The following is an 8,589-nucleotide window of genomic DNA, read 5'->3' as shown; positions in this document are numbered from 1 at the left end:
GAAATGTTTCTGACTAATATCGATGCCACGTAGTTCGTTTTCGACCAGGTAATTTGTTTATTGCCGTCAGTTGCTCATTAATTTACAGACAGTCTGAGCCACAGTCAATGGAGCAAATTTCAGATAAATAAATGTTCTTTAATCTGTACATCTCTCTCATGTCTACAGGTATAGCACAGCTATGATGTCAAACACTCAACATTCTATTGAATTACTGTTTTTATTAGTAGGATATCAAATCAGTAAAATACTGACTTGCGAAGCTTACAGTCATTTTGTTTTCTATGACAGTGTTTTGTCATGGGTAGTGACAAAAGTTGTTACAATGTCATTTGAGATCCAGTGCAGGCATATAATGCTCCCATCAATAACGTAGTTTGTGAACTTGGTCAATGCATGTTATCTGATATGTCCCACTCTCACCTCTAGGGGCCAGTGTGGGCATACTGAAAGGGGGGTGACTGTCCACAGCAGTGTTCTGATCAAGGCTTTATTGATGTAAATATCATGGTCTGTTTACATATTGCCTCTTGTGTGTTCCTTTAAAATAGTGGGTCCTTATTTGTTATGGGAATAGATTGCTTGAACCGTGTGTCATGGTAAGTCGACCCAAGGAAATAGCGACCTTGGCAAATATTTGAGTCTGTGGAGAACATGGTTCTCTGCTGCAAAGACAATACTAAGAGGACGTTACCTATGAGAGCGAGACGTTCACAAAACCAGCTCCAAACCTCTTCCCTGGGATCATATTTCTTATTATCTCAGCCCAATTAGTTCAGTGATATCTTGAATGGCAAGTCTAATATCAGACCTAATTTCCTTTGAAACATGTTGTTGAGAGGATGATTGAAGATAAGGGAAATGGTAACATAAAAATTGTGTGAGGTGAGTGGTTAAAATACTCTTCTATCCTACTTTTCTACCCAAATAAGGGTGCTAAAAACTAATTATTTTGATGTTGTTATTAATGGGCTGGGGAGGGGTGGGTGATTAAGGCCTCTGTAATCAAGAGCAGAACCCCACTGCTTACCCTAACCTTGGTGTAAAATAGAGAAAAAAAATCTATATATTTCAAAAGTTGTCCTGTAGCTGTTAATGATCCCCCTTTTATCTGAGACTATCGTTTGTGTTTTTCATCAGTGCATTCTCTGGGCAAAACATAAAGGGGTTTCCCATTAGGGGCTACCCTATTACAGGGGCTGCTGAAAAAGAGATGTCTCGCCACTAACAACTAACACACAAGCACACACACACACACACACACACACACACACACACACACACAACACACTCCACAGGCAAGGACAAACTGGGGGAGGCAGAGGGGAGAGCTCAGCCAAGATTCTCAAGACTTTCTCAAGACGAGACACTCGCTCAGTCAGTCTGATGTCTCCCATTCTCCCGTAGAAACACGAAAGGCTACAAGTATATTCCGTCTAGAACACTATCGTGTTCTCCGTGTTCTATTCAGGAATGTTACAGTTGAATAGGGAAACTTTTTGTCAGTCCACCCTTTAAATGTCATCCATTAGAATCAATTAGAATGTGCAGCACGCTCCACAAAGGGCTAAATGAATAGGTAACCTAGGAAACGAGTACTCTCGCTCAGGTAGAGAGGTAGAGGGATGGAGATATAGAGCAGGTTGAGTGAAGTTCAAAAGGCTCTCAGTTTGAAGTGCACCGAATGAAGTACACTACAACCCTGTTTCCTCTTACAGTCAAGGACCCCTGAAGGTCGAATGGATTTCATATGTATGCAAATGCTTATCTTCAAACCTGAACAGCAGTACCTACCAGGGAGAAAAAAATAACAAACTATTCTCCCCTTGACACAATAAAAAAAAACGGAGATGTGCTCGTCTCAGATGAGTACAGAATGTTTTCGGGTTTAGATCAGATTTTTTGAGCGTTCAAACAGTATTTCCCTCTTTTCTTTACTGTTGTGGGTTAGTGACTTGGACAGAATATTTGCAGACATGTTACATACATATAGTCTAGAGGTTTCTGTACCCAGAAAAATATTCCAGAATGCAGTGTGTAGTTGGAATGGAAGGTTATAGAAGCAGGAGTTTGGGTAGGGTGGTTCCAAGAGGGGAACCAACGTTTCAAGGAACCTGGGTCACCACTTATCATTATTTCAGTTGCATAAGTCCCTGCTCCACGATTGATAACATTACTCAGAGCAATGACTCAAAACACAACAATATCGAATCACCGGCCAGATAGAACATGTGTCTACTGCACTCTTAGAAAACAATTTGCTGTCTAGAACCTAAAAGGGTTCTTTGGCTGTCCCTATAGAATAACCCTTTGAATAACCCTTTTAGGTTCCATGTAAAACCCATTCCACAGAGGGTTCAATATGGAACCTAAAGGGTTCTACATTGTACCAAAAATAGTTCTACCTAGAGCCAAAAAGGGTTCTCCTATGGGGAGAGCCGAAGAACCCTTTTGGAACCCTTTTTTCTAAGAGTGTACCACACGACCATACTCCAGCCTAGTTACTGTGGATGGGGATAATGAGGTCTGGGCATGAACTGATGAAGAAGAAGAGAAGGAGGGAAAGATAACAAAACGAAATACCTTCCTCGAATCCTTCCATCTGTGATTGACGTTCACACCATCAACAACACAAAAACGGGAATATGGAAAACTACAGGATTGGAATGAGAAACATCAGGTGAGTTATGACCTCTATTCCCAAGACCGGAGCCAAGATGGATTCTCACACGTCTCTTCTGGCAGAGAGAAAACCAGACAATTGTCCTAATCTATTTCCATTCAGCCTCATTAAACTTTAATAAATACAGAACTATTCATCATCACACAGGCCGTTTGGTCGATTTGATCTACAGATGTACTACAGGATAATTTTAGAGCCTTCAGAATTAATCTGATTTGAAAGCATTGTGACCTTGCGTCCAACACTAAACTCCTTCTAATTTCCTAAACTTTTATCCGCATCATGGCAAAAGGTTAATTCTCCGCACGCATGCATGCGCGCACACACACACACACACACACACACACACACACACACACACACACACACACACACACACACACACACACACACACACACACACACACACACACACACACACACACACACACACACACACACACACACACACGACACAAACCTTCAGTAATGGAAGCTCATGTTGAGAACAGGAGTAATCTCTCTGACAGATGCCAGAGTCTAAGTGGTTAATGGTAAACAGTTGACGTAAATGGTTTACGGAGAACCTCAACGGAGGTAAAGCAGAAAGGAGAGAACTAAACGAATGAAAACAGACCACATCATAATAAATCCCACTGTACTCTCCACTATATGATGCATATGGCATGGACAGGGTTCACACGACTTAATTTAAATGTTTTGTTATCGGTCTCCAGCCCGGGACCCCTCCCGCAGGAGGACCAAGTGGGGGTGCAGGATGCGGGATAGAGGGGGGACATACTGGTCTAGTGGGGCACAGACATTTGATAATAGGAGGCTGTCCTGGAGACTATAGCTCTGTAGTGTTGTGAGTGATAATATGGGGCTGTCCTGGATACTATAGCTCTGTAGTGTTGTGAGTGATAATATGGGGCTGTCCTGGATACTATAGCTCTGTAGTGTTGTGAGTGATAATATGGGGCTGTCCTGGAGACTATAGCTCTGTAGTGTTGTGAGTGATAATATGGGGCTGTCCTGGATACTATAGCTCTGTAGTGTTGTGAGTGATAATATGGGGCTGTCCTGGAGACTATAGCTCTGTAGTGTTGTGAGTGATAATATGGGGCTGTTCTGGATACTATAGCTCTGTAGTGTTGTGAGTGATAATATGGGGCTGTTCTGGATACTGTAGCTCTGTAATGTTGTGAGTGATAATAGGGCGGTGTCTCACTATCTATCTGGCTGTCTACGCCACTCTACCAGCAGAACTACAACAGATGGTCTTATGATGATTCTGATAGCTCACAAAAATGGTAATGGTTATAACAATGATCACTATACTTGCGCGTGTATCATACAGCTACTGCTATCCGTTGTAGGATACGAAAACTTCCAGCACTAATCTAATGCTATTGCTTTATAATGAAAACTGTACATTAGTAGCTTCATAAAGGAGTTATGTTTGTACATACAGTATTGCTAGACTGTTATCCTGTAAACTGTGTGTGTGTGTGTGTGCGTGTGTGTGTGTGTGTTTGTGCATTAGACTATGTGTATATATACACTGCTAAAAAAAATAAAGGGAACACTAAAATAACACATCCTAGATCTGAATGAATGAAATATTCTTATTAAATACTTTTTTCTTTACATAGTTGAATGTGCTGACAACAAAATCACACACAAATTATCAATGGAAATCAAATTTATCAACCCATGGAGGTCTGGATTTGGAGTCACACTCAAAATTAAAGTGGAAAACCACACTACAGGCTGATCCAACTTTGATGTAATGTCCTTAAAACAAGTCAAAATGAGGCTCAGTAGTGTGTGTGGCCTCCACCTGCCTGTATGACCTCACTACAACGCCTGGGCATGCTCCTGATGAGGTGGCGGATGGTGTGCAGTTGACTAAAGCATCCGCCAACTCCTGGACAGTCTGTGGTGCAACGTGGCGTTGATGGATGGAGCGAGACATGATGTCCCAGATGTGCTCAATTGGATTCAGGTCTGGGGAACGGGCGGGCCAGTCCATAGCATCAATGCCTTCCTCTTGCAGGAACTACTGACACACTCCAGCCACATGAGGTCTAGCATTGTCTTGCATTAGGAGGAACCCACGGCCAACCGCACCAGCATATGGTCTCACAAGGGGTCTGAGGATCTCATCTCGGTACCTAATGGCAGTCAGGCTACCTCTGGCGAGCACATGGAGGGCTGTGCGGCCCCCCAAAGAAATGCCACCCCACACCATGACTGACCCACCGCCAAACCGGTCATGCTGGAGGATGTTGCAGGCAGCAGAACGTTCTCCACGGCGTCTCCAGTCTCTGTCACGTCTGTCACATGTGCTCATGTGCTCAGTGTGAACCTGCTGTCATCTGTAAAGAGCACAGGGCGCCAGTGGCGAATTTGCCAATCTTGGTGTTCTCTGGCAAATGCCAAACGTCCTGCACGGTGTTGGGCTGTAAGCACAACCCCCACCTGTGGATGTCGGGCCCTCATACCACCCTCATGGAGTCTGTTTCTGACCGTTTGAGCAGACACATGCACATTTGTGGCCTGCTGGAGGTCATTTTGCAGGGCTCTGGCAGTGCTCCTCCTAATCCTCCTTGCACAAAGGCGGAGGTAGCAGTCCTGCTGCTGGGTTGTTGCCCTCCTATGACCTCCTCCACGTCTCCTGATGTACTGGCCTGTCTCCTGGTAGCGCCTCCATGCTCTGGACACTACGCTGACAGACACAGCAAACCTTCTTGCCACAGCTCGCATTGATGTGCCATCCTGGATGAGCTGCACTACCTGAGCCACTTGTGTGGGTTGTAGACTCCGTCTCATACTACCACTAGAGTGAAAGCACCGCCAGCATTCAAAAGTGACCAAAACATCAGCCAGTAAGTATAGGAACTGAGAAGTGGTCTGTGGTCACCACCTGCAGAACCACTCCTTTATTGGGGGTGTCTTGCTAATTGCCTATAATTTCCACCTTTTGTCTATTCCATTTGCACAACAGCATGTGAAATTTATTGTCAATCAGTGTTGCTTCCTAAGTGGACAGTTTGATTTCACAGAAGTGTGATTGACTTGGAGTTACATTGTGTTGTTTAAGTGTTCCCTTTATTTTTTTGAGCAGTGTATATAATAGAAACATGTGATACAGTTGAAGTCGGAAGATTACATATACCTTAGCCAAATACATTTAAACTCAGTTTTTCACAATTCCAGTCAGTTACGATCACCACTTTATTTCAATAATGTGAAATGTCAGAATAATAGTAGACAGCTTTTATTTCTTCCATCACATTCCCAGAAGTCAGAAGTTTACATACACTCTATTAGTATTTGGTAGCATTGTCTTTAAATTGTTTAACTTGGGTCAAACGTTTTGGGTAGCCTTCCACAAGCTTCCCACAATAAGTTGGGTGAATTTTGGCCCATTCCTCCTGACAGAGCTGGTGTAACTGAGTAAGGTTTGTAGGCCTCCTTGCTCGCACAAGCTATTTCAATTCTGCCCACACATTTTCTATTGGATTGAGGTCAGGGCTTTGTGATGGCCACTCCAATACCTTGACTTTGTTGTCCTTAAGCCATTTTGCCACAACTTGAAGTATGCTTGGGGTCATTGTCCATTTGGAAGACCCATTTGCGACCAAGCTTTAACTTCCTAACTGAGGTCTTGAGATGTTGCTTCAATATATCCACATAACTTTCCTACCTCATGATGCCATCTATTTTGTGAAGTGCATCAGTCCCTCCTGCAGCAAAGCACCTCCACAACATGATGCTGCCACCCCCGTGCTTCACGGTTGGGATGGTGTTCTTTGGCTTGCAAGCATCCCCCTTTTTCCTCCAACATAACGATGGTCATTATGGCCAAACAGTTCTATTTTTGTTTCATCAGACCAGAGGACATTTCTCCAAAAAGTGTGATCTTTGTCCCCATGTGCAGTTGCAAATCGTAGTCTCGATTTTTTATGGCGGTTTTGGAGCAGTGGCTTCTGAGCGGCCTTTCAGGTTATGTCGATTTACTGTGGATACAAATATTTTTGTACCTGTTTCCTCCAGCATCTTCACAAGGTTCTTTGCTGTTGTTCTGGGATTGATTTGCACTTTTCGCACCAAAGTACGCTCATCTCTAGGAGACAGAACGCATCTCCTTCCTGAGCGGTATGACAGCTGCGTGGTCCCATGGTGTTTCTACTTGCGTACTATTGTTTGTACAGATGAACGTGGTACCTTCAGGCGTTTGGAAATTGCTCCCAAGGATGAACCAGACTTGTGGAGATCTACAATTTTTTTTCTGAGGTCTTGGCTGATTTCTTTTGATTTTCCCATGATGTCAAGCAAAGAGGCAGTGAGTTTGAAGGTAGGCCTTGAACTACATCCACATGTACACCTCCAATTGACTCAAATGATGTTAATTAGCCTATCAGAAGCTTCTAAAGCCATGACATGATTTTCTGGAATTTTCCAAGCTGTTTAAAGGCGCAGTCAACTTAGTGTATGTAAACTTCTGACCCACTTTAATTGTGATACAGTGAATTATAAGTGAAATAATCTGTCTGTAAACAATTGTTGGAAAAATTACTTGTGTCATGCACAAAATAGATGTCCTAACTGACTTGTCAAAACTATAGTTTGTCAACAAGACATTTGTGGAGTGGTTGAAAATTGAGTTTTAATGACTCCAACCTAAGTGTATGTAAACTTCCGACTTCAACTGTATGTATGTGTGTGTGTGTGTTTGCCCTCTATATGACTTTTTGTTTGTCTTGAGAAAAGGTCCTGTGTACTTGTGAATGAGTGCGAACATGTGATTGTGAACGTTTGTGTGCATGCTTGCATGTATAAAAGTGAGTATGTGTTCTGCACTGCATGTGACTCTGAGTGTGTCGTGACTTCCATGCTGCTCCCCTGGCAGCTGTGTGGAGGTCAATTCTGTCCCAGCACAGCCGAGGGCAGTCGGACGGGAGCAGGGTTAAAGGGAGGTTAGAGATAGGGGGCATATACAATCCCTTCTCCACCTCCCTCTCCCCACATCCCGCAGTGGTATGGTAGTAGTATTATTCAAAGGTTAGAAAGAGGAGGCATAAACATACTCCCTCTCCCCTTGTCCCACTGACCCCACTACTCCCTGCTGCACTGGGCTGTGTATTGGTTGTCATGATTACCATGCGGCCCGTGCCCAATGGGTTAAGCTTCCCAACCAAACCCTTGGGGCGTCGGGCCGTCATGGCAACCGTCGGCCAGTGTCTTTGTTCCAACTCACACAGCTAACCTTGTTGCAAACGGTCACGTCTGAAAGTAAAGTGGGCCCAATTTAGAATATATGGTCAGAAAATACTCTCTTTACATGTTTTTTTTAATGTTTCTTCTGATCTTTTTTTGTCATGAATTTGAAAGGGTCAAATGATTGAAGTAATTTTCTGGATTCATTTCACCTGGATTCAATGTCTATCTGGAGTCCTTGTCTCAGCACATCCTTCCTCAGTTCAGCTGTGGCCTTGATGCTGTCTTATAAATGTGACAATGGAAATCGTATCCCAAATGTCTTACAAAAATGGCTTGTTTTTATTCAATACCATAATCTTATTACTATACAACTTACTTTAAATTGCAATATTTACATGCTATTGCAATATTTCTCAAAAAGGCAGAATTTAAGAAAGCAAGACTACAAATACTGTGATAAGTTGATGGCCGTGTCTCTCCATGCCCTCTGTGCAATGACCACTACAAGTACACAGCTTCCAGGAAATCCTTTTCACTTCCTGTGATGTCACTTCCTGTGAGAGAGACATAACTACAAGCATTTCACAACACAGTAATCACCCAGTAAAAGATCAAACTAAATTCTTAACTTCTATAATTCTTATCAAGCTCAACGACAATGTTATATTTTTTCACTGGAAAGTTCTTATAATTATCTT

The sequence above is a fragment of the Salvelinus namaycush genome, chromosome 25 (assembly GCF_016432855.1).
Source record: "Salvelinus namaycush isolate Seneca chromosome 25, SaNama_1.0, whole genome shotgun sequence".
Taxonomy (NCBI): domain Eukaryota; kingdom Metazoa; phylum Chordata; class Actinopteri; order Salmoniformes; family Salmonidae; genus Salvelinus; species Salvelinus namaycush.
Note: the sequence above shows the minus strand (reverse complement) of the source record.